General features: G+C 39.7%; 1 protein-coding gene and 1 pseudogene across 5 annotated transcripts in view; one reads left to right on the forward strand and one right to left on the reverse strand.

The window, feature by feature from the left end:
* LOC139466653 (CWF19-like protein 1) overlaps positions 1-28000 on the forward strand; it is a 411301-nt gene that overhangs the window by 16401 nt on the left and 366900 nt on the right. The gene's annotated exons all lie outside the window — the stretch shown is intronic.
* On the reverse strand, positions 2-671 carry LOC139466854 (uncharacterized; annotated as a pseudogene).

A 28000-nucleotide genomic window follows, 5' to 3' on the forward strand; every position in this document is an offset into this window, starting at 1 on the left:
ATCAACATCCATACATTTGATTCAGGGGATCAAGGAGACGAGGTATCTTGCTCTCACCTTGGTCGTGACCGGCGAGAGGGTAGTTCGTCAAGCTCAGAAACAATTCATAAAACAGTTTCTTGGACTCGGTGCTGCTGTAAATTTTCACTTTGTCGAAGGTCTTGAGAATTTGCAAGGCAAATGAAGTCTCTTTGCTGTTGGCTTTCATCTTCTCCACTTGAACTACAAGACAAACTACCTTCCTTTTTTTCTTTAGCCAAAAGCAGAGTGAGGCCCTGGACTTGCTTGTGTAGTGCTCATGATTGGTCATGGTATCTGCAGGCCCACCTGACAAGCACTGGATTAGCAGCAGAAATGCAGTGAACTAAGTCCAGTGTACTGAGACAACAGTGGGTATGCATGGTGGCAGGTCAGGTGTGGCATCCATGGACTGATCTGCAACGGGGTCACCATTAATCCGGAGCAGATCAGGCTTGAAGAAAACTGGTGGTGGCATACTGTCTAACGATACTTCAACAGGTGGCATGATGAGGCATCTTTTCCTCTTTGCTGGGGTGGAGATTCACCTGGCTACTGAAGAGGAGACGCTTTACTTTCCTCTCCGTATCAGCATAGTCAAGGTTCAAAGATGGGAAATATGATGACTTCAAAGGGTTGAAAAACCTGTACATGTCAGCACTTGAAAAGTAATGAAAATAAGACCTTTGTGTAGGCACAGAAACCACTTGTGTCAAACGTGCGTTTTTGCAGGAAGTATGAAAAACAAGGCAAGAAAAGATAACTCGAATGTAACGTTTTTGACCTAGAGTATGGAAAGAGAGAGGCATCCATAAAATATTGCCTCCTAGGGGCAAGACATTCCCTTTATGATGTCGCATGGAAATCACAAATAACTGTAAACTCACTGTTATGTCACAGACATAAGAGGAATTTAAAGCAAGCGAGCAACATGATACCATTCCTTGTATTTAACTGCTTCATTGGTCCATTTCTCTTGAAGTGCATGGGTAAGCCTGTTCACAATCGGAGTTCACATGCTGAAGAGTCACAATATGCCAGAAGGGCTGAGTACCTCTGATTGTCCTTCTCAGACTCAATCTTCGGAACAATGTCTGCCAGTTCATAGAGTTTGTTATGATCTTTGTGGGAAAGTTTAGGAAAATTGGGCTATTTTTTTCTTGAGTACAGACTCCACATGCTCAGGACTGGCATGTCTGTCTCCCAGTCATTGCCAGATCTTCTAAAGACCCCGAAGTGAATTATGAGCATAGGCAGCACAACTAACAGTTACTGTATACATTTTAAAGCAGATTTGGCTCATTTCACAGAAAGGACTATTTTCACCTTTCACGGACTTGTTGATGAAGACTGTGTGTTCAGTAGCCTTTTTTATCCCCCCGGCATATAATGCGGGGGATATAGCGATCAGCTAGTCTGTCGGCCCGTCTGTCCATCCGTCCGTCCGTCCGTCCGTCCGTCCATAAGTAATCATTTCCTTTTCCGGGGTAGAATTCAAAAACCATTCAGTGTATTTGATCAATCAGGCACGTACTGAAGTGGTGCCTTTTGATACTTTGGGATTTTTCTAATTTTTATTTTTTTAAATTTTTATGGAATGAAGTTGGACATAGACTCAATTGGGGATGGGGTTCGTTTCCGGGGCAGAATTTGAAAACCATTCAGTGTATTTGATCGAAACTTGGCAAAACTATCAGGCACATACTGAAGTAGTGCCTTTTGACATTTTGGGATTTTTCTCATTTTTATTTTTTACAATTTTTATGGAATGAAGTTGGACATAGACTCAATTGGGGATGGGGTTCGTTTCCAGGGCAGAATTTGAAAACCATTCAGTGTATTTGATCGAAACTTGGCAAAGCTATCAGGCACATACTGAAGTGGTGCCTTTTGATATTTTGGGATATTTCTAATTTTTATTTTTTACAATTTTTATGGAATGAAGTTGGATATAGACTCAAATGGGGATGGGGTTCGTTTCCGGGGCAGAATTCGAAAACCATTCAGTGTATTTGATCGAAACTTGGCAAAGCTATCAGGCACATACTGAAGTGGTGCCTTTTGATATTTTGGGATTTTTAAAAAAAAATTATTTTTTAAATTTATTTTGGAATGAAGTTGGACATAGACTCAATTGGGGATGGGGTTCGTTTCCGGGGCAGAATTTGAAAACCTTTCAGTGTATTTGATTGAAATTTGGCATATCTATTAGTCACATACTGAAGTTGTGCCTTTTGCTATTTAGGAATTTTAGAATTTTTTATGTTTAAGTTTCCATGGTAACAAGTTGGACTCAGGTTCTATAAGGGTGGTGTTCGTTTCTGGAGCGTAACTCAAAAACTGTTTTATACTTTCTTACAAAACTTTGCATGTCTACCAGGCACACACTGAACTGGTGCCTTTGGATTTAAGTTTTCATATAGGGTGGGTTCACTTATGGAGTATAACAAATAAACTGTTAAATATTTCCTTGCCAAACATTGCATGTCTATATATGATATACATACTGAACTGGTGCCATTTGATATTAAGGAGTTTTAGAAATGTTTATTTTAGAATTTCCATTGCAGCTATTTTGACATGGGCTAAGAGAAATGTTGGGTCAGTGACCTGGTTTGGGACCATAACGTGTTTAAATGGGCGGGGGATATAGATGACTTCGTTGACTATGCACTTGTTTAGTTATTATTTCTTGTAATTTGTTATTTGTTTGCATAAAAAAAACTCCACAGAAACACACGTGTTTTACTTTCCATTTCATATGGATGCGACCATGGTGGATTTTTTGTTGGTAAACAATGTATGCTTCTTAAAGAACATTCAACTCTTGACTCATAATATACAGAATTGCACATTTACTTGTGGTTACTTTACAGACAGCTGCCGGGGGGATATGTCATCTTTCTGATGACTCTTGTTGACTTTCTCAGTTGTGTAGAGTTTACTTGTGACCATTTTGATGCAAAATTGCATATACCTCTCAGGTCCATTGTGTTTAGACCAGATTGTGAATCTTTTGAATTGACACTTAAATCGTCTAAGACGTCTAAGACAACTCTCTGTCCAGACCGTTGTCTACGGGAATATTATCATTATAGGAGGGCCATAGAAGTCACTCAACATGGTCTTTTGTTACTGAACAGGATATTCCCCTTACCAGGACTTTCTTTATTCCAAGACTAAAACAAACATTGTTCAACAAACTACTTGTAATAGTTGTATATCTTTATTCCTTTGGGGCATGTTGGGGATTCTCAGTCAATTCTTAACTTTGATTTTGGGTATGTTTACCCCTTGCAGTCATAATTTTGGATAGGATGAATTGGATGCATGTCAAAACACAGGTCATGCTTCACCTCTAGGTGGGGGACCGCTTCCGTGGTCTAGTGGTAGAGCGTCAGCCCTGAGACCTTAAAAGATGGTACTTGTTGTTACCCTGTCTGGCGCTCGGTATTAAGGAGCTAAAAAAAGGACTGGTCGGCTCGGAGTCAGTATACTGTGTCTGAGTGGGGTATTCATGTTAAACAGCGGCATGGTATCTCAGTGAGCTAGCACTATAAATCGGCATCAGTCCGGACTAGTACGAGCACACACACACACACACACACCACACACACACACACACACACACACACACACACACACACACACACACACACACACACACACACACACACACACACCATTTCAGGCACAAAATGACAAATACAAGTAAGATGGAAAACATAAGTATAATTACTCTATAGGAGACAAACACAGATTCTATACACCTGTAAGAGGATCTGAATATGAAAATTAATATCTCAAGGTATTGTTTTAACCAACACTAATTTATTTTATGTTACAATATAAAAAACAAAAACAATTTCAATATGTCTTATCTCTAGATACCAATATCAAATAACAATTTTAAAAAAACATTTGATTAAATAGTTTATATACATATTTTGGAAACTGAATCTGTTTATATGGTAGATATTTTACCTGCTATTTGGATGTGATAAAATAATCATAAACATTTGACAATACGCATAAAATGGTTCCATATTCACATTCCATATATTTCCAAAAGCAGACTAAAATGGTGTGGTAATTTAATAAACAAACACACTGGTAAAAGAGAAGGGCATTTACACCTATGGGAGGATCTTGGTTCATCACAGTGGAAACAAAAACCATGTCTCCATTTCTTCATCTTATTACAATTATTTTGGCTTGTCAACACACTGCAAGTAAGAACCATGTTGAATGAGAATGTAGGAGACAAGCTGGTATAATTATTTTAAATACTTACTTAAAAACGGGTGTGAGAAGCGAGCTCTGGACAACTGTTTTCTAAATGATATCGTCTCACCGGAAGTAGCCTTTGTTGAAATGGAAAGCGACGCAACTCATGCACTAGTTGCCGTCTGTTACTATAAATACCCAAACTGTACAACCGTTTATTGTTATATGGTTATCCAATTTCTCATCTCTGTTTTTTTAAATATTATTACTGTAATAGACTCCTAAAGTATAGTGGTCTGTATTAAACGACCCTAATAGAAGCCCAGTGACAGCAGAACAATATAGAAACGTGGCAAATGTCTAATGTTTACTGTGGTGCTTTGGTACTTCAAGAATACCCCCTGGGGACCTGGTTAAAATGTGTCCCCAGCACCCCATTACTTGTTGTAAGAGGCGACCGAATTATGCAGCCTGATGGCCATGGGCTGCAGTCCTGTGTCAACAGAGGGTAGGAGTCTGGTCTAGTTGAAGGCGCCAGAGCCGGCAATAGTGATCTATGGTCCAACACACCACTTTGACCCTAACTTTGCGTGGACGGACAGTAGAATTGGCCCTATTCTATCAATCGGGTGGTCATGTCATGCCCTGTGCATACACTTCGCACCAGTTTTTTGTATTTAAAAATATTTTTATTCTAAATGTCTTTTATATATACGTATCAGTCTATCTCATCTACTTGCTTAGAGCCCTATGCCAAGAAGGCGGTGGCTTATGGGACAATCTGGTGATGCTGACCTTCTGTGCGTCTCAGGACAGGTCATAGGCCGAACCAGACTGACCTTTAAATTGGCAGATAGCTATAGCTTCTCAGGTCAAATTTGCTGGAGTATACCACCCCTTTATCCTCGGTCTTTGCAGTTTGGACATCCGCTGCAGCATAAGACTGTCCTTGTTGACACCTCATGCTGGGTGTGGTAAAGGGGTGCTGAATCATTTTCCTTTCGACATTGCTTCCCAACACCATGGTTAAACAAGATGACATATAGAAATTGACAATACGTCATATCTAACAAGACTACATACAATTGATCTGACTATTGGCCATGTTTTTTTTTTATTATCAAAGCTTGTGACAGAGAACCCATCAAATTGAATCCGTTTGCAATCTCCAAAGGTATCCAAATGTCACCAAGTTTCGATCAGGTTCTCTCCTTGTGGAATTTTCTGAATGCGCAAAGAGACAGCAATCCGTCAATCTGCTGAAATTGAGAGTTTGTTAAGATGAAGGCTGCACAAGACACTGAAATGAGGCCTTAAGTTTAAATTTTTACCAAATAGCCATATGGCTACAAGCATTTTTTTTCAGGTAGCCAGTGGTTAAATCTAGAAGTCAAGCAAATATTGTAGGTAGCCTAACGCATCTGAAATTATCATATGTACAAGTTATAGCACTAGTCTTGGAATTGTATATTAGTGGAAACTACTTGGTTTTTGTTATTTGTGACTCAAACAATGATGCAATTTATGTTACCAGATTATATAGGTATATCCTTGCTTATCCGATGAGCATTGTCAACTAAAATAAAGTACAAATTACATTAATATTTATGTATTTCGGTTCATTGTCGACTTAAGGAGGAATTATTTGCGAGTACAATTACTAGCAGATCAGCTGTTATTTATTTTTGTGTCTACATTAGAATTTGTCGCCACAAGATATATGGCTACCTCTGAATTTTAGACAGCAGACAAACTGACATTAGGGTGTATTGGTGACCATTTTAGTTGCAACTTTGAGGCCTGGAACCTGGCCTGCAAGGGAATTTTTCACGACAGGGCTCGCTGCCTGTGCGGCATGACCGAGGATAAAAATAGTCAAAGAACTTGTCCAACGGTCCGTCCCTGCTGCCAAACGATTTACTGCAAAGAAGGATGGTGTAGTCGAACCCACCAACACCTACCCCTACCTTTTCCACGAATGTCTCCCTCAATCTATCAAAGATGGTAAGTGTAACATCTGAGTAGAGGTGAATATCCCCAATCAACTCCGGTGCTATACCTGCGTTTTGAAATGGATTAATGTCCTGCCATACCTTTGCTGTTACCGCTGTGGTGACAAGCACGAGGCCACTGATTGCAGAAAGGATGTGAAGTGTTCAAACTGTGATAGGAAGCATATGGCTTCATCTAAATCCTGCTCTGTGACTCTTCCCAAACAAAAATCCCAGACTCCAAAACCAACTCCTGAACCAGAACCAGAAGTTGTTTATCTAACAAAGAAAGCTGTACCCTGTCTGATTATTGTCAGACAGGGTCTGGTTGTCATGACCTACCTTGCAGGGGTCCTTTTAAAGTGTAACATTTCAGTTAAGATAATATTTTAACTGTAAACTGTTTACTGTGCAAAATTAATATTTTTCTTACAAAGAATAGTCAGTGTATTCATGGTGTTACATATGTCTTTCCATGAAGAGGTCAGTCATGTCATCATTCATGTAATCAACATTTCCTTCATATCAGTTATTATCTCCTGCGCTCAGTAATTACAATGTCACACACTGCAATGTAATAGAACAGTCCCAATTGACATGCTAGTCAATGCCAACGATGTCAAGATCAAAGGAACATGTTTCAGGTCCACATCATTATGCTTTGGGGCTAGAAGCCAAATCATTTAGGACAGCTGTTTGATAGCTTGTTCTCTTAAGATGGAGCTTCAGTGTCGACTGGCATGTTGGCAGATTCATGCTATCCCTATGATTCTTTAAGACCTGTAGGTATCGAAAAGTATGAACAGAACTGCTACTGCTTGATGAAGAATAACAAGCTACAATGTGTCTTTCATTTCTGCATTACATCAAAAGAAACCTCAAATGATTCACCTAGACTTGTCAAGAGATGTGGATTTCGCAAGGCTCTTTTCTTACCAATGCCAGGCGTCGCACGACATGAAAACTATTCCAATACAGAAGCCACGTTACGGTATTATCTCGATGCTGCATATTCGACATTTTGTGTGGAAAACCCAGTCATTTGACTGAAAATAGAGTCCATAGACTCGCTGAGACAGGTAAAGAAAGACAACGGACCAATACTCATCAACGTTGCACATAAGTTAAGTCACCTATTCTGTCTGAGAAAATAATAAGAAAAAAACAAGTTATCATACTGTATTTTGACAGGCAGCAAGTAAAAAATGCTGTCCATCAAATTTTTTGGCCAAAACAATCAGCACATCTGTATCTGGACTATTGATTATCACAGACACCGGACACACTCAAGACTATTACTTGAGTTGCATCCAACAACAAGATGATGATCTTGTGATTCTTTTACTCCAGGCCCAAAGAATTTCCATTTCTCTACTAGAAAGTGTGCTAGGGCAGATTTATTTTCATGGTGGAAATTGAGCTAGTCCCACGGTTTTGGTACTGAAACCAAGGGTCTAATAGCTTGTTTGATACCAGTTTTGCCAATCTGCCTTTTCCGCTCATTACCTTTGATTGAGTTTTCATTGTCATATCTGTCACATACTATATCAATTCTTTCAGCTCCTGATGGTCTGGAAAAATGTGAATCAAACAGCTTTAATGTATACTCTTCAAAATGTTTACATGACAGTGCAATGGAGAGTGAGGACTCGATAACTGCCATCAAGTCAAAAATTTTGCAAGCTGTACCTCTATTAGAGATGTCTGTCACTGATTAGACATTTTCCTCAATGGCTTGCATGAGACTAAACCTTTTTAGCATGGGTCCATCTGTGACAGATATAGACAAGGGAATATTTATCAACTCGTACTTAATTAGTTCAGATAAAGAAACCTGTCTCATCTGAGCGACAATGACAAGCCTGCTGAAAGCTCTTGATCACTGGTAAGTACACTGTTTGTTGATAGTGCTTTCACATGTTTCTATCGGATAAGGTCAAACATTCTGAAATTGTTCTTCTTTTATTGATAAAAAAAATCCTTCACCTGCAAGTAACCTTGAAACAAAGCTCTGTGTGTTTCAAAGTTCCACAGCATGATGCAGATCGCCTCATTTTCTGATGGTGCTACTTCTCCTGACATCAAATTGATGAGTGTTTTACTTTCATTACATGCAAATGGATTAACTGATTTCGGAATGTGGTTGGTCACATTTTGAACATCCTCCACCTCTGCTCAACCACTATTTTGGTTTGGAAACAGATGTGTCCTGCACGCCTTAGCTTTTTGAATCCATCAATTCACAGTTTCCTCTATTTTGTACTTATCCTGCATTACTGTTTTACCTTACGACAACAAAAAACAGCACTTTGCAATGGTCTTAGGTAAGAAAAAAGTGTTGTTTCCATCTCCAGTTTACTTTTTGCAGGACCAAATGAAGCCAAACTTCTGTCGACACGTACAGGCATCTTATCACAAGGGCTTGCTACCCGTAAAGATCCAGGGTAGAATAAGTCTTCAGCAATCCATGCATGCCGTAAAAGGCAACTATGCTTGTTGTAAGAGGCGACTTACTGGATCGGGTGGTCAGTCTCGCTGACTTGGTTGATGCACATCATCGTATCCAAAATGCATGGATTGATGCTCATGATGTCAATCACGGGATTGTCTGGTCCAGACTCATATAGCTGGAATATTGCTGAGTGCGTCGTTAAACAACAAACAAACAGGTGATTGAGGGATTCCAGCTTTTCCTGTAATGTCGTCAATGCTGGGTCGCTGACCTACCTACCTGCTAGCACAGCCTATGTACACGCATCCTACCACACCATCTTCAGAGAACCCATGGATGCAGAACTCAATGCAATCAATGTAGGGGCAGTCCTTAGTACAAATATATTAGTGTACCAGCCTCCTGTCTCCAGCCTCAAGCCTCCAGCCTCCTGCGTCAACAATGACTCTTACACCTCGGACAACCCAAGCCCTAGCACTTGTACGCCTGCTGTATACCACATGCCAGCTACACTTTATGTGTGCTCTACAGCGATTGGTACACCATCAGCTAGCGCCACTGCTCATACATGGATTTCTTTGCATGACTTCATCTAAGCCCTCTAGAGTAAGAGCTATGCATGACAGTTTAAGCCATTCACCTCAGAGGAGAGCGCATCACTAACATTCCGATTCTTTGGAGGTATCACTCAGATGGCGATTAGGAATGGGATTCATCCAGGGAATGGAATACCTATCATAGCGGACAGCCTCACGTCAGTAGCACCTGCCCTGGAACCGGATTGATAAGAGGGATATCATCCTATTGCAACCCATGTCTATACCATCGGATCCTATGCTTAAGGGTATTGGTTAGGGATCAAGATTGACCTTCAATTTTCCTATCCATGCCTTCACTGAAGCAGACCAGGCTCATGCTTTGGATGAGGACTTTGAGACCAACCACACTCAAAGTCCCAGATGCCATATTTGCTTTTATTGAGACAGAAATCAGGCATGTACTCCAACCAATATCTCCACTAGCATTCTCAACCCCTTGCAATGGAGCAGGACATGATGGAATTTAACCCTAACTATTTTCAACAGCGACAAATTGACCGCATGAGAAATCACCTCAGAGTTACGTGCAGGCTTGGATCAAGGATCGTGGTAGGGGCAAACTACAAGACTCTTATCAGCCCCATCGTTGAAAGTTCCAGGGCAGGAGTGGGGATAAGAGGGGGAAACACTGAAGTGTTAGAAAATCATGAATGGGAGCTCTAACCACCAGTGACAATAAATTGCTGGGCACTAAAAGTAAAACAACTTCTTTATTCATATGGTTTTGGCCATGTTTGGGATAGTCACAGGAGTAAATCATATCGGTTTTATTGATAACTTTAAAATAAGATGTATTGATATCGATAACCAACAGTGGTCAAGCAGTTTAAGAACTTACTCAGAACTTTCTTTTTATTCTTTTTATTGCAATATAATTTGAAATTATCTAGATTGTATTTCAGTAAGTGCCTATCGTATTGCTTTGAGTAAAGTTAGATGTTCTGGTCATACTTTGCAAATTGAAAATGGAAGGAAGTACAATATACCTAGAGCTAAGAGACTATGTCCATTTTGTGTAAGACCTGAAGTGGAATCTGAATATTATTTTTGTTTATAATGTCCATATTATGATAGTTTGAGACGTAATGTTCTACCTTATTATTTTTACACAAATGTAACTTGTGATAAATTTGTAACCCCACTCATAATTAATGCTTAGCTAAATATATATTTCTATATATATTTCTTATATTTGGCAGTCCTGTCGTTTGGCATTTCTGTGGTCAGAACCCCTTATCAGTGCCAAGAGACAGATGGCTGAAGATCTTATGCCATCTGTCGCCTGCCCTGCGTCAATCACGTACACTTCACCAATGGCAAGTGTTCACTTCAGCCCAGGATTTGAGAAGCAGAGGCTTCCTACATCTGCGCCCAATACAATGGTTCCTGGCCCCTACCCCTTACATCAGACCCCAGGATCTGTATGCAGCCATCACTCTACCACCACACATTAGAACTCACCTCAATTAGTGACCATAAGGTCAAACATCTTAGGAGGTGTCTCCTTATCCGGGCTTACCCCGAATTTACACCTGTTCGTAAACGCCTCCCTTTACGAGGTGGGTTGCTCATTTACAGGGCCAGACAGCCTCATATGTCTCCAGCTCCCGGATCCACAGGCTTGGACGGTGCATTGTACAACTCCTGTACAACTTCCCATGGTGATGCATAAATCCAAGCTAGCTTTGGTTGTACCCTAGTGGCCAGCCAGGGGGTGGTTGGTTGACCTCAAAAACCTTGCAGAGGACGATCCACAACTCTTACAGAGTGGTTGAACCTACTCATCCAGCCTCACAGCAAACTACCTTACCCAATGCCAGGCAGATTTTTACTGAACACTTGATTCATCTTAAAAAGGCGATAAGCGTTAAAGGCTATTTAGCGCAGTCAGCTAAGACCATTGCCTTGGCTTATCGTCATTCAACCAAATACGATGACAAGAGGAAGATCATTTGAAACCTTTTGTAAGGCAAAGGATCGGGATCCCACAATGGCATCGCCTAAGTTCTGAGATGTAAACATTTGAAAGCTAGCACCGTTACAACATATTTGGTAGCAGTTAATTCAGTATTGGATGTTCCCAGAAAATGACCAAGGTCCCGAAACTACAGGCCCTATCAAGCTCTTTAAGGCTAGATGATCAGAAGGCCAAATTTTGCCCCCCACTGTGTGGGATTTGAATGTGGTACTTCGAGGATTATGCAGCCCCTTCGAGCCCCTCAACGCATCTTCCTTTTATGACCTCACCAAGTAAACTATACTTTTCTTGAAGATGACAGTGAACTCATCTTGTGACCTGTAGCACACAAGTTTTCATATGCCGCTCCAAAACTATGTGTGCCAGATGGAAACGGCTATTCATTCCCATATCCCGTACATCCACAAATGAATCTAGTGAATTAAAGTGAATCTGAATCTGAATCACGACATATCTCTATGGTTACACGCAGTCAAAGGGATCGATTTTGTTATATCCAAGCCGCACCAGTGCAGGTAAAACATTGCTAGTACAGGTTACTGTTATTGTCAGGTAGCACGCAGTGCAGGTAACATTTCCCACCACAAGTGCACAGCAGTGGTTAGTTATATTTGATGAAAGTGGAAAACTGAATTCTTTTACACCTGGCTGCAGATCTTTTAGAATCCAGGAAAAAATAGTTCATGAAAATTGTGAAATAAACAGGAGGTTTGAATGCAGTTAACTTGCAGAACTAATTCTGCACAATTTTTACTGTAACAGTCACTCTTGAGGTTGCAATCACAACAAACAGACACTTTGAAACTTCTTTATAAGGTTGTTTAAGGTGCATCCTGATAAGTTACTTGGTTGAAATTGTGCCCTGAGTCATCATGCAGGCTTACGCGATTGCTTACCTTGATCCGCCGAGAGCAAACAATCCTTACGAGATCAAAGCTGTAGCCTTAACCATGGCTCTACGTAGTAACTGTTCTAATAGAGCAGACCGCCTCCGTTGTTTAGTGGTAGAGCATCTGCCCGGTGGGTGGAAGGTCCGGGGTTGGATCCACAACCATTTCAAACCAAAAAGATGTTAAAAGATGGTACTTGTTGTAACCCAGCCTGGCATTAAGGGTCTCAAACAAGGACTGTTCGGCTTAGAGTCAGTATACTGTCTCTGAGTGGGATATTTATGTTAAGGTGCGGGGTGGTATCTCAGTGGGTTACCACTATAAATACGTCATTAGTCCGAAATGCTACAAGCACAAGCATACCTGGCACACGCACGCACGCACGCACGCACGTGTCACTATATATTTGCAATAATTTTGAACGTGACGATAAACCCCAATTCATCTCACCTCTATTAGAGCAATCACGGAAGGTTGCTTTTGGAGGTCCAACACGTTTTTTTTCAGGCATTATATTCGTGATGTGGCGCTTGAAGATATGGAAGGTGTTCGTAGCCTTGGCCCTCTGGTAGTAGCCAAGCAGGTAACCAAGCAGTCTCATGCAATGCTGAGCCTGACATGCCCGATAGGGAAACTTTTCAAGCTTTTCAGCTTTTTTACAGTACCCCGGGTACATAAAGATTTTAGCTCGTAAACTCTAATGTTCCTTTTTCACTGTTTGTTCACTTGGACTTATCCTAAATTCTCATGTTTCTTTCTGTAAATCAGATTGAACTAGCCATACCATCTTCCGTTTTATGATACGCTTCCCTTGACAACTTGTTGTTTGAAGGGTTTATAATTATTGAGGATTTTTGACATATGAAGGTATGCCCACCACCATACCCTATTTTTAACTTATCCTGCATTATTCCTTAACTCTTTCAACAAGCTTTTACTACTCTGACACCGAGTTCCCAGAGACTCTTGTGTGATAGATGAATTCAACATTTATCATGGAAAGTATCTGCTGGTAAAACATCTTAGCTAATACATGTTATACATCATCTCTCTAAAGTTGGAGACCTCACTTTAAACAGACTTGGCCGACTAAAACAACTGCCGGATGGAAACGACATATTCCAGGGAAATTTGAACATCCCCACGACAGCCTGTTCGGACACAGGATGGACGCTCCACAGAATGGACGCACCATCCAGACATTTTCCTTAGGAACACGACAACATGGGACATCGAACCTAGATCTGTTTGCGACTTGGCTGAGCCATCAGCTACCAGTCTACATCAGTCTGGTTCCGGATCCAAGACCTTAACTGATCAACACTCTGTCCATGGATTGGACCAATTTTTTGCATATGCCTTCCCCCCATGGTCACTTCTCGACAAGTTGATACAGAAGATAAGTCGACAGACTGTATCTTCATTCTCATCTCCCAGATCTGATCCAAAAGACCCTGGTTTCCCAGACTACTAACTCTGCTAATAGAAGATCATCTCCCACAACCATTTTGCAGAGATCTACTGTGTCAACACAGGTTGGACATTGTTTATGAGAATCTGCCCAAACTCAATCTCACTTCTGGGAAGCTATGATGCAAAGAATGCAGGCCTCCAGATTATCTGAATCTGCCTCTGTAGCGGTGGCTAAATGTTGGACATCATCTTGCTCTCTCCTTTACGATGTCAACAGATGGGATAAGTTCATCCAGTGGTGATGACGTCCTGGTCTAGAAAATGATGCCACTATCCCAATGGTTGCCAACTTCCTCCTACATCTTCGGCAGGATAACAAATTTCGTCATTGGACAATAGTGAGCTCAATAGGCATTCATTCTATCTTAAATCATATGCTCATTGCTTTTGTGTCTGAAATGCCACCTTTCACTGGTGTTATCAGCTCTACTAACAGACCCCTATGAACCTCTCAATTCTGCTACTTTACATCATAAGGCTAAGAAAGCAGCCTTTCTATTAGCCATGGCTACAGCTGCTAGGGCCTCAGAGCTTCACGTAATGGATTACAGAATACATGGGTCACAGAAAGTACACCATGCCAGAACTAGGACCTACAGTTGATCCTCCCCGATCGTCTTCTGTGCCCCCATACCAGCTCTCAAGTTCTATCTAGCAGCTATGGATCCCCATCACCCAAAAAGATTATTCATACCTTGCAAGACTCATGCAGTCAAAGACATTACAGTAGAGAGCTGGCTTAGACCACCATAGCCTCAAGACTCTGAGGCTGAATCAGCCTTTCCTTCTGGTATATTTTGGCAATTATGTAATAGGGGTAGTGTATTCGCAAGAATTATCGAACTTGCTTGATAACGGTGACAGAACCTACACCGAAATGTTGCTCTTAATTGAAATAAAGAAGTTGTTCATCCATATATCTTCCCCTTACTTAAAAAGAATACTACCTTCATTACATCAGAAGTACTCCGTCCCACCTCCCCAATCATCTGTCTCTAATAGACTGATGTATGGAAACAAGTGAGTAGGTTTCATGCCTTCAAGCACAAAAAGAGCTGTGAGCTGTAAGTGCTGAAGGGGAGATAACTGGTGTTGTATAGTTGACAGTGAAGAGGACCCCAGTTGAAAATCTAAATTTTTAAGTGTAGTGTAATTGCAGCCAAAATACAGGATTTATGGCAATGATGTAATAGAGGTAGTATTCTTAGAAATATAAACAATGATAACTGTTGTTCGATTTTACAGGGTATTCTTGTGTATGTTATTGTTTCACATTTTGCTACATTTTGAGTTGCATTAATTCTTCTCATAAAAACATTGAGTGAGCAGGATGAAGTAATTTCATGTCAAAAGTTTTGGCTACTGGAAACTCATGGAATTTCCACCCGAGCCAATTCACCCTCGTGGCATCAGCAGCAATGCCGATCCATGTTAACCTTACAGCGTTCCTTCCCACACTGTTCTGTGACAAAATCAGACAACAAATTATTATAACCCCGTCATTCATCATATTCGTGAAATCAATGTCTGATGCCTGGAGCTCTTCATGCCAAATCAGCTCATTCCTCACCATTCAGTATCTTGAATATTACAGAATGGGACAAGTGTGGCATCGGGATAACTCGTGAGTGTCCGTAGACTAAAGTCACAAGACACCACGCCTACGCATAACCTTCATAAGTCTCCATCACCCATTCTACCCATAACGTTCAGTTCCATAAAGACTCGGGCATGACTAGGTAAATTTGCGCTGAGTTTATCAGTGTGGATGTAGTAGCTCAGTTGGGCTAACAATCTGAAGGTCTGAGATGTTCTGGTACTGTATTCTAAAGGTGTGTGTTGTGTCCTGTGAGGCTCCTGGTCAGGTTATCCACTCTAATTATGGACACAAAACAAAAAGGAAAGTAGTGTAATCTAAAGTTTATTATTTAACTGAAAAGAGGGGGCAAACCTTCATCGACTTAATTTGAAGAAAAACCTGCATACTTTTCCAACTTCCCTGATTGCTAAAAACTTTTATACACCAACTCCTGAACTCTTAATCTGAGATTAAGTTAAATTGACTCCAGGTGGTGGTGAGCTGGAATCTATGATATAAATTTTTATAGGTAATGGGGGTTCTGGCTCACTTCCACTGGAGCCGGATTTATTACCTATACTGCTACTACAGATGGAATTTTTTATGCCAAAATGATTATGTGATTCAACGATAGACATTAGATTAAGTTAAATTGACTCTAGTTCACCAATACCTGGGGCCAATCATTACTTAAGATGAGCCTAAATGGTAATAAAAATATTCTTCATTATTTTTATCGATTAAGCGATATTCAACATTTTTATTAAGTTCTTCGTTCATTTTACTAGGAGACCAGACTATATAACTACACTCTTCTTGTAAATTGATAAGAAACAATTGATTACCGTATTTGGTTGGTTTGACATCATTGATATAATAAAAACCTTGTGGTAATTCTCTCCATTTAATAGTTTTTTCCATTATTATATATATTTATGTAAGCATTTGTCTAAATGTGATCAAACGATACTAAGCAATCTATTTTTAATCTCCAACCAGTTCTTTGGTTTTGGCACGGAATAATTGACGCGCTTGTTGCCTCCCCTGTTCTATGACCTTTTTTTTCTCGTCTTCGCTAATACCACTGGTCTTATGAGATCTTGAACGAATCTCCTGCTTCATTTCATTGTATTTGGTGAGTTCCGACAGCACTAAACGAAACTCCTCCTCGGATATCTCGAAATATGATCCTCAATGCTGTTCAACTTTGCTTCGGCGAGTATCCGAATACTATCGTGTTTTAATGCTTTCTTTTGTATCCTACGAGAAATGAATTTTATCGCTATTCCGGCCAGTCCCGAGACTCGGGCGGTTATTTCCATGCCGAGCACGATAGGCACGGCGATTATAGTTGATAGTAAACCGACACCAGCTACACCGAGTCCCATGCCAGCTACTACAAGAGCAGTGTCAACTCCGTCCAGAGCATTCACGGCTCTGCGATACTTTTTATACAATCCAAGTCTCAACTCCCTATCCTTCTCTATTCGATGTTTTATGTCGCTTATTTGATGTAATCGAAATCCATCAACAGTTTCCATCTTTTCAATTGCTTCATCGAGCGCTGGATATAAACTCATAGTGTATATTACGAATATATAATAGTCTTTAATTGGTCTTGCTTAAATGTTTTGAGAATATACATCAACCTTATCAAATGTATATTATATGGCAAGAATATCTTAGAAAGAGAAATTCTGTCACTTTTAATAATTTGAACCCCCTCGAGGGTTGCAACGGGTGATGCTCTGACATGAATAATACTGCAACGTTGACGCTCGTGTTTCTTGAGCCATTTAATCGATAGACCTGGTAATATTTCGAAGGCATCTACTGGTGCATCTCCGAACAAGACTTCAATAATAAGCGTAGAAATATTAGGTATTGCACTCAAGTTAACTTTAATATCATCGAATTCAGCAATCTAATTTAAACTAACATTTTGGATTGCTGGACGACTATATAACATATGACCTGGTTTTTCTGGCAGGGGAGTGACTAACACACTTATTCGTTTTGATGGGATATAGGCCGCGAGTACGATACCACTATTTATTATCTTAGTTAAATTATGTCCCTTACCCATCATCGCATAAGGTGGGGTAATGACGATATTCAGTAGCCACTTGATGTTTGCTTCGACCATAGTCCATTTATTCTTACTGTTGTAAATAATATTGTACGGAGTGGTTTTAAGGAGTCTACTAACGTCGACATCGCTTAAATCTTCTAGATTTTCCGGGAATATAACTTCTTTCTGCTTGTATACATTATCGTGTAAGTGTAAAGCGTATAACTTACCATTGTTACCGGGTTTACCGAATCCTTCCGTGTCTCAGAGATCGGAAAGTGCAATTGTATTACATTGTCTGAGCGTTCCAGGGCCTGATGCATCAACCATTATTTATAATATGGAGTGTTACACTTAAGTATCCTATATGTACAGGTTGATGTTTTACATCTAATACAGAAATTTTGAGGTCTGAAATAATACCACGCTTCAATTTTTTATATTGTAATGACGAGAAAGATTCCGTTCTACTGCTATTGTCTTTTTCATTTTTCACTGGAACACATCTGAGCAGAGTTGAAGGACTTTCTAGTTGAATATTATTCATCGTGCTTATTTGATCAAGATGGATGCACAACTCTTTATAGGGAACTAAGTCGGGCAAATTAACGCCCTGTGCTGATGTCTTGTATATTGTGTCAGTTAAGCGTGCAAATCCAAGTGTAATTGATAAGTCCAATAAAATCATTGCACGCTTTTCTCCATGGTCTAATTTCAGTAACCCATTTGACTCATTTTGTGTTAGACTAACTCCATTAGGCTTAAAAATGTCATCATTGAGTGAGCATACACTGTAATACCCATCAGGTATAGTAATTATTTTGCCTGGACTAACTCCATCAGCTATCATTATCCTATTATTATCTTTCGCAGCATTTATATTGGTCCACAGCGGGTAATACGTTACATCACATAGAGCGACTTTGAGCTGACCATCCGAGTTATCGATTGTATGAAGCAGTTCAATAGACTGGCCATTTGTTATTCCCGGGAGTGTAACATACATATTAAATATACAATGATACTATATCATAACTTAAATATGAAATCGACTTACATTACTATTCAATCGATTATAGTAACTGCCTCTGGTGCTGAATTTTTAGTTAAATTCCCTGATATCTTTAAAAATTACAGGGTCACGGCAACTAGCGATAAAATGGTGCACGATTGGTTTCACAATCCGATGCAATTTTGGCAGAATCAGTTAAACTTTGCCATATGGTGTGCCACACCGGGATGTGGTGTATCTCTTTATGCTCCAGGATTTGAACTGAATAAGTCTGTTATATTATTTCACGTGTACTATCAGATTAGACGTATACTTAAAGAAATTAGTGCTCCATTACCACAGGATCGAGCGTGGAATTCCACAAATAATCAGTACGATAAGAAGGCATTCGAACGTATTTGTAATGAATTTAATGTTTCTATGAGTAAAGATTGGCGTCTGAGTGGAGTTAACCATGGTCTAGGTATTCCATATGCTGGTGCACACTCTGTTAAAGAAGTCAGCGATGATTTACTGAAAAGGGGTCGGCTCCTTCCGAGCTTTGCTCTCTCAAGTAATGAGTGGAGAGATGATCGTATGAACTTTAAGGGTGGTGTTGCTTTCACCATCCAAAAGGTTGAGCAACCACCTGGAGACGCTTGGAATGAATTTCTTAATGATAAAACGGAATATAATTTTACTAACCAAGGATTTGAAAGAGTTAATGAATCGATAAGAACTTATGTATGGGCAATTCTCGCAATCGCAAACATGAACGTCCATTATCGGTTCTGGGACGGCGCTCGATGCACAAAAACAGTTTTTCGCAAACGTGGAGGATGCCATTAATTCACCAGTTGACATACCATCGTCTATAAAGCGTTTTCAAGATGCATTACAGTACGCTCAATCCAACGTGGACTACGTTTATGCACCGGGACTATACATGTCTCCGAGTAATATGGAACTTAAGATCGGTCAAGTGATCGGTTATAATAATAAAATTGTTATCGCTACCGATCAACAAAAACCAGGTATAAATTCAGATATGAACGTCGAATTAATAACGCAAACGATCACGGGCGAAAAGGGAATAGTCAAGCCACAAACACCACATGTTTCACAAACATCTACTGATGCACAAGTGTCACCGCATATTGCGGCTAAAAATCAACAACATATCGATGAAAAAACAGCGCTTGTAGTTGGTGGAGTCTCGGTTGGTTTACTAATGATTTGGTTAATGAACTGATTTGGTTAATGAACTGATTTGGTTAAATAGTTCTTAGCGAATACGTACAACAGCCCTGCAATTGCTACGATCAACCCCCACAAGTTTTGACTAAGCCAAGTGGTGGTCTTAGCTAATAAATTCAATAGCCAGGAAACAACACTCCCTATTATACCGGGAAGTGCAGCCGCGGCTTTCTCAGCGAGCTTTCCCAGTGCTGAACCTAATGCTTGTAAATGCTTTTTTATCCACTCTTTTATCCCGTTTTTATCGTTAGGCGGTGTTAACCTGTTAACGAGAGAGTCAAAGTCGATATAATAAATCCCAACGCGGTTAAAATACTGGTAATTGTTATTCCCTGTTCTCTTAACAATGTTTTAATTTTATCGGCCAGTGTAGTATCATCGTTGAGGACTTGATCGATAGTTTCTCGAATACGACTGATTTGCGAACGAAGTGCCTTTCTATTACTGGAAGCTGCTTCAAGGCGGGCCAATCTTTCCTCTTCTAAGTTACGCAATCTTTCCGCTACGCGGCGTCTACTGAACTCATCGCCCGCCTGTTCGAGTTTTGTTTTCTCGTAAGCTATATGCTTGTCGATTTCGGAGAGCTTGGCTGTATTATTGATGAGTTCTCCCCGCATTGTTCGCATTGCCTTGTCAAGACCTCGTAATTCCCTAATACTGAACTCTGAATGTGGTACCTGTAACGTGGAATTATCGTAATAGGTATCTAAGATTTCTCCGAGTCCGTCCTAGGCCACCTTCGAGGAAGCTCCCAAATCATCTGTATTACCGAGTTCATCACGCACGGTTTGAAGAACCTTAGTAGTCTTCGCAGAAAGTTTTGGTCGTCGGTAGTAGTCCACAAAGCCTAAGTCATCACGAACAGTGTCGATGCCGTGTTTACCGGGTATCGTAGACAAGGCTAGGGGCTTACGAGTACGAGAATGCATAAGATCAATATCCGGAGCGCCACGCAGTCGCAATATTCCTTTACTATCTATCTCAAACTTTGAATATTCACGAACAATAGGACTATCATCTTTAAAGGAATCGTAATAATCATTGACGGTTGATTGTAAAATTTCATCGTGCCACCAAAGTTGGTTTCATCAGTATCTTCAATTGGATTCTGGTTATCAAAGTCATCAAAGGTACTTAGATCTAAGTCATTATGTTCAAAATTAGCCATTTTTATATTCAACATAGGGTACATGTTTTCAATATAACAATGTCTTCGCAATACGGACGCAAGTTAAACCCACAACGTAGACTTCGAGATCCATTAGGGGTCAAGGCAATTCGTCAGTCTGTTACTATAACTAATAACCCTAGTACCATCGATCAGAATCAAACGCTTCTGGTTCGCTTTCCTAATCTCGGCGCACACGATGTGTTAGTTCCGGGAACTGTCCGACTAGCATTTACGATTGTTTTGTTTTCTACCGACGTTAACAGGGAGCCAGTTCAGAACATAGGTCTTGCTATCGTTTAGAAAATCGCTATTAAAATTAGCGGAAATGAGGTTTTGAGTATCGACGATAGCGATGTATACTATTGCTACATGGATCTCTGGAGAACGGATAAAGAGCGGGAAAACTTACAGTACCAAGGTATTTGTAATAAGAACACATTGAGACTGCGCCTAGGTGCTGAAAATGGTGTTGATACCAACGAAAAAGATAAGGCCGTTGCCGACGCATTAGGTAACCGATTCTATGTTCCCCTAGACTTTGAATTACTAGATTCCCACATGCCTTTTTATCAAGCATCCTTAGGTGATAGGTTAGAATACGAACTCACTTTTAACGACTACGGTAGAGTAATCAGAACAGGTGGTGAAGATGCTAGCTATTCCATTGACAATATCTCGCTCGAGTACGATATGATAACGGATCCCGAATTAGCCAGACAAATTCGTAACCATTATTCGGCAAGTTTAGCCATTTTGTACGATCGCGTGCTGTGACACCGAAAGATCACGAGGGACAGAAAAGATACGATGTGGAATATCAATCTAAACGTCCCCACGAGGTCGTTGAAGGGTATTTTAATGTTGTTCGAGGACCCCTCCGATGCGTTTAAAAGAAATACCGAGAAGTTCTACAATCCCAAGATTACAAAAGTAGAATTGACTATCGAGGGCATTCCTAATCAACTTTTAATGCTAGCGTATCACCAGTGGGATGGGATTAAAAAACTTCCTTCTATAAAACGTTCCCCGGAAGTTAACGCGGTCATGAAAGATCTGTCTCTCGGGAGTGTATCGATGGGTGAATACCTCACCACGAAGTACGCGCTATGGCTCGACATGCGAACAATGGACGATGACCAACTACACGGCAGTGGGAGGAGAATAGAAAATGCTAGCGAGGGTGCCACCATACAGATAACCAGGAAGCGGCTGGTAAATTAAACATATATTTGTACGTGATTATGGATGCGCAACTTAATATACAGAATGGGCGATTCGTGCAAGCAATCTATTAATAATCTTTTACCTAAAGATCCGCACTGCGCTATCATATGCAGGCAAACGGGCTGCGGAAAAACAGCTTTTATTCTAGATATTTTACAAAGTCATTATCGGGACGTTTTCGATCATATTATTATTCTGTGTCTGACTATAAGCATTAATAAAACATACTTATCGAGAGATTGGGTAATGAATGACGACGGGGTACACAGAGTCCATCCAGGCGATCGTTTACAAGACTGTTTACGAGTATGTCACGAAAAATACAAAGGAGAATCAACCCTTTTCGTAATAGACGACTGCAGCGAGAGTAAAGAACTCACAAAAAAGAAAGATATGCTTTCGTATTTAGCATTCTCCAGATGGCATACTCAACATAGCGTTTGGGTACTTACTCAAAAATACAACTCTGTCCTGAAAGATCTCAGAGAGCAGACCAAATGGGTAGCACTGTTTCATTGCAAAGACCGAGATAGTTTCGAGGAATGTTAACGCGAAAATGATGTCATTTTTACCAAGGGTGAACGAGATAAGGTCAGAAAAGTGTTAGCAGCAACGAAGCACTGTAAACTCGTATTAAAAACCGATCAACCAGCTGCTTATGCAATTGCTTAGCAAAATGTAGCAAAATTATAGCAAATATAGCAAAGTTATAGCAAATATAGCAAAATGTAGCAAATTGAACATTAGCGGTTAATATGACATAAAATGTGGTTCGAAATCCTCATTCTTTCGCAACAGTTCATTATTACGGGATGTATTGGATATATCATATTATATTATGTTAGACTTAAATATCTCCTTAGGTATTACATTATGGAATGCGACGAACTCATCGAACAAATGCTAAAAAAATCTGATGTAGATCAACATACACATCAAAATGTAGATAAATCTTTAGATAAACATAGAGAAAGACTCACGGCTTTGGTAGCCGGTGGAAAATGTTCCCAATATTTGGGGGAAAATTATACCATCGAAAAAATTGATAACATGACCGACGAAGAGATTAAAAAACTGTACCCGCGTTACGAGTCTAGACTGGGAGCTATCCATGACTAAAACGATAGGGTTGTCTATATTACAACTATACACAGTCGTAGCTAGTACGTTTCTCCCTATCCCGGCAGAACATCGCATGTATTTATGAATCTCTAGAGAAAGACCCATTCATCGAACACGCTATAAGCTCAGTGAGCTGTGAGTTTTATCATAGATTCGGAATGTTCTTAGCTCCGTTCACCACAGCTTTAATAACGGCTAGGTATTGTCAACATAAACATATGTGCCCACTTAATAACAATGGAGACTCAACAAGTGACACCACAACAGATTGTGAACACGCAACCACAAGTGAATGAGGAACAACAAGTGAATGAGGAACCACCAGTGAATGAGAATGTGAATGCACCACAAACACAAAAACAAGCTAGAGTTACTAAGAACCCCCAAAAAATAGCTGCAGGAAGAAAGGGAGGGCTGGCGCGCAAAGCAAAATTAATAAATAATTCAAATATTAATCCGATTAAAACATGGGCACTAGTAGGAGTTGCAGGTATAGCGGCTGTATGGTTCTTTTATAAGACCGGAGAAGAGAAAACGTCACCCCCGCCGCAACAAGAAGTTCAATTAGAGGTTAACCCTCATATAATGCTATAAGAAGCATGACTACTCCAGTTACAGACGGTAAAATGTTGGTAAACGCGACGTATCATTCAGCGGTGGTCACCGGCTTGGCCATTGCCTATGCCCGTATGGCTAAAATGATTACTAAAGCCACACCTCCCAAACTGGATTTTAATGGATTTGATATAGGTATGATGGTTCTGGATATTGGATTAGCAATGGCAACGAAGGATATGCTCATCAAACAAGGACTTATCCCGGAAGACATAATGAAGTAATTAAACATTTGAATATTTTATATTCATATACTATGGCAACAATTGCGATGATGGTCGGTGGAGCTGTTGTTAATGCTCTAGCTTTTTCAGGGAGTAATTATTTATTTTCCAGTATGATGGAATCAAACGCTAAAGAAGTTGAAGAGGAGCGTAAACGACATAACGAAGCTTTAGAACAATACCAAGAAGCCCAGTTACAATATACACAGCAGAAAATGAAGAGATTAGACTTTATTCATGAAAAAATGATTAAGGAAGGACATTCAATTCAAACGTTTAAGGATGTCGAATCTGACATGCATGAATACTACCTCGTTTATGGGAAAAAACTAGACCCAATACCGAGACCAACAATGAGTCAGTTTTATACACCGTCAGAGGAACAAAAGAACCGCGAGGTCACATTTGTGATTATGGGATTGACTGCTGTATTGATTTTCAGCTATACAATAGCTACGCAGTGACAGCTGTGGCTATGCATAAACCATGATCTATAAATCAATATCTCACCAGTGTAGCTGTGATTTGCATTTAGACAAATGATATGATAGATGTATAACCATGAATAACTGAAAGTTTACACTCATGGGGAAGACGACTCTATGTAACCGACGCTGTGTTGATATTTACTGCGGTATACACAATTATTACATCAAGCGTGGACACATAAACTATACGTGTTCTGAATGCGGGATAGGGGTCAAAGGTCGTTATTGTTTATGTAAGAAACACGGTGCTGATAGGGTCGGGAACCAGATTATTTATGCTAGGAAGAGAGATTACATCAATGAGAGGAATAGGTTGGGGAGAATACGTATTTAGATATATGAAAACAACAAATTAGACATTTGTCTCATTTTGCATATACCATTCAACCACAATGGTTTTTGTCAGAGAGTTGAAGGCTATGGCAAAGCAACGTGGTCTACGTGGATATTCTAGTATGAGAAAAGCTGAATTGATTACCTTACTCGTTTTGGAATACAACAAACCCCAGATTGTTAGAGAACTCAAAGCTCGAGCGAGAAACAGTGGGCTGAGAGGTTATTCTCGAATGAGAAGAGCTGAATTGATTGCTTTACTAGATAATAATAATGATGTTGATGATATTGATAATGATGATTTTACTCAACAACAACAAGAATTAATATTTGTACCCACATTCGCCGGCGTTGGTAAATGTCTAAGAGGTTGGAAGATGGATATTAATTCCAACATGGATGTTAATGATATTAAGCCCATCATATCGAGTAAAATAAATGAGGAGTTAGATGATTTACATAGTATAAAATACCAGCTGACGATTAAAATGTCATTGAGTAAAAGTAACACAGACGATAGTGTCGAATATACCGAACCATATTTCCGGAGCAATCAAGAAGTTATAACCGAATCCGATACTATAAACACATCATTAGATACATCAATTCAGAGGATACAGGAAACTTTAGAACGCTGGACTAATAGAGGTTCGGGTTGGTGTGTGGATAAAATCGATAGTTTATATTTAGATATAGCGAATTATATGCCTTTCAAAGGTGGATCTTATATAGATTAACCCCCGTATTATGAGAAGATAAAAGCCATAATTAACGTAAAAAATAAATCCGATGATTTTTTAAGAATGATGATAAGATCTGCATTGTTCCCCGTAGACAAAAATCCGAATAGACCTAGCTATCCCCAAAACGATGGACTCAACTTCGATGGTATAGACGAACCTACACCAATATATAAGGTGGAAAAGCAAAATAATTTAGCTATAAATGTTTTCGGACATTCTAAAGGAATTGTTGTACACAGGATAAGCTCCGCTCCGGAACTTATCCCCAGAATCAATTCATTTTTGATCGAAAAAGATGGAAAATATCATTATACGTGGATAAAGAGTTTAAACAGGGTGCTATATGATCAAACAAAACATAAGGAAAAGAAATATTTCTGCGAAAGATGCCTACATTGGTACAGCAGACAAGATCTATTGGATTCGCATAAAGAAGACTGTAGAGGTGTTGGACAGAATGCTATCAGGATTGATATGCCTAAAGAGGGAAAAAATATATTAAAATTTGAACATTATTGTAATCAAATGCCAGTACCGTACGTAATTTACGCCGACTTCGAAGCGCTTATCAAACCCATAGAAAATTCCAACCAAGATAATAATCAAGGTAGTAGTTTTATGTACAAAACTCAAGAACATATTCCTTGTGGGTTTGGATATATAGTTGTAAGGTATGATGGGAAAATAAACACTCCCGTGATTTACAGAGGTCCCGATGCAGCGGGAAAGTTCCTAGAATATTTACGAAATGAAGAGAGAATAATCAGGGAAAAATTATCGCGTAAGAAACCCATGCGTATGACGATAGATGATTGGAGGGCCCACAAGAAGTCAAAGAGTTGTCATGTTTGTAATAAACCCCTGGATGGGGATTCCGTAAGAGATCATTGTCACGTCACCGGTAATTATCGGGGAGCCGCTCATAACGAGTGTAACTTGAAACTAAAAATGAATTCTCAAACAATACCCATCCCCGTTGTGTTTCACAACCTTAGAGGATATGATTCACATCTCATGATGCAAGCTATCTCAAAGACCGACGGCGGTTTAACGTGCATTCCTAACAATATGGAAAAATACATATCGTTCTCGTTGACTAAACCTATACATTATAGGGACAAGGATGGGAAATCTAGGATAAAGCAAAGTAATGGGCTTAGATTCATAGACTCCGTACAGTTTCTGTTATCTTCCCTGGACAATTTAGCTAATGCGAACAATCCCGATGACTTCGCGATAACAAATCAATATACCGATAAGATAACTCGTCATTTGTTGCTGAGAAAAGGTGTATATCCTTACGAATATATGGATGATTGGTCTAGATTCGAAGAAACTGAATTACCACCCCTCGAATCATTCTATGGTAACTTAACAGAATCTAGAATAACAGATGCCGATTATGAACACGCTCTGACGGTGTGGGATAAATTAGGTTGTAAGAATTTAGGTGATTATCACGATCTGTACTTAAAAACCGATGTACTGTTACTCGCTGATATATTCGAGATATTTAGAAAGACGTGTTTAAAACAATACGGCTTGGACCCGGCATGGTACTATTCCAGTCCCGGACTATCGTGGGATGCATTGTTGAAGAAGACCGGTGTAGAACTAAAACTAATCACAGATTACGATATGCACTTGTTTATTGAGAAAGGATTAAGAGGTGGTATATCGATGGCGGCGAAAAGGTATTCTAAGGCTAATAATAAATTAGTGGAAGGATACGATCCGAGTAAACCCGACACGCATATATTATATCTCGATGCTAACAATTTGTACGGATGGGCTATGAGTCAGCCTTTACCCACGGGTGGTTTTGAATGGGTCGATGATATCGATATCCATAATAATGATGAGAATAAAGGGTACATACTAGAAGTTGACTTGGAATATCCAAATTCCTTACATAAAGACCATAATAGTTATCCGCTAGCTTCCGAAAGATTAATGGTTAATAAAGATTGGATGTCGGAATATCAACGCTCCTTGATGGGTAATACAAGGTTAGCTAACGTAGAAAAACTCGTACCAAATTTGATGGATGAGACAAAATATATAGTTCACTACAGAAATCTCCAGTTATATCTATCGTTAGGTATGAAACTAAAGAAAATACACAGAGTTCTAAAGTTTGATCAAAGCCCTTGGATGGAGCCCTATATAAGGTTGAACACAGATTTAAGAAAGATAGCTACCAGCGATTTCGAAAAGAATCTATATAAGCTCATGAATAACTCGGTATTTGGTAAAACTATGGAGAATCTAAGGAAGCGTGTTGATGTTAAATTAGTGAGATCTAATGAGGAAGAAAGACTCAAGAAACTCATAGCCAGTCCGGCTTTTAACAGAAGCAAGATATTCAATAACGACTTAGCCGCGTTGCATATGCAGAAAAGTAATATAAAATTCAACAGACCGGTGTACGTCGGTATGAGTATTCTCGACTTGTCAAAACACTTAATGTATGACTTTTATTACAACGAACTTAAGAAGCAATACGGCGATAGATGTGAGGTGTTATATACCGACACAGATTCTTTGTTGATGG

This window comes from Haliotis cracherodii, unplaced genomic scaffold (assembly GCF_022045235.1).
Source record: "Haliotis cracherodii isolate W230 unplaced genomic scaffold, xgHalCrac1.p SCAF_19, whole genome shotgun sequence".
NCBI classification, from domain to species: domain Eukaryota; kingdom Metazoa; phylum Mollusca; class Gastropoda; order Lepetellida; family Haliotidae; genus Haliotis; species Haliotis cracherodii.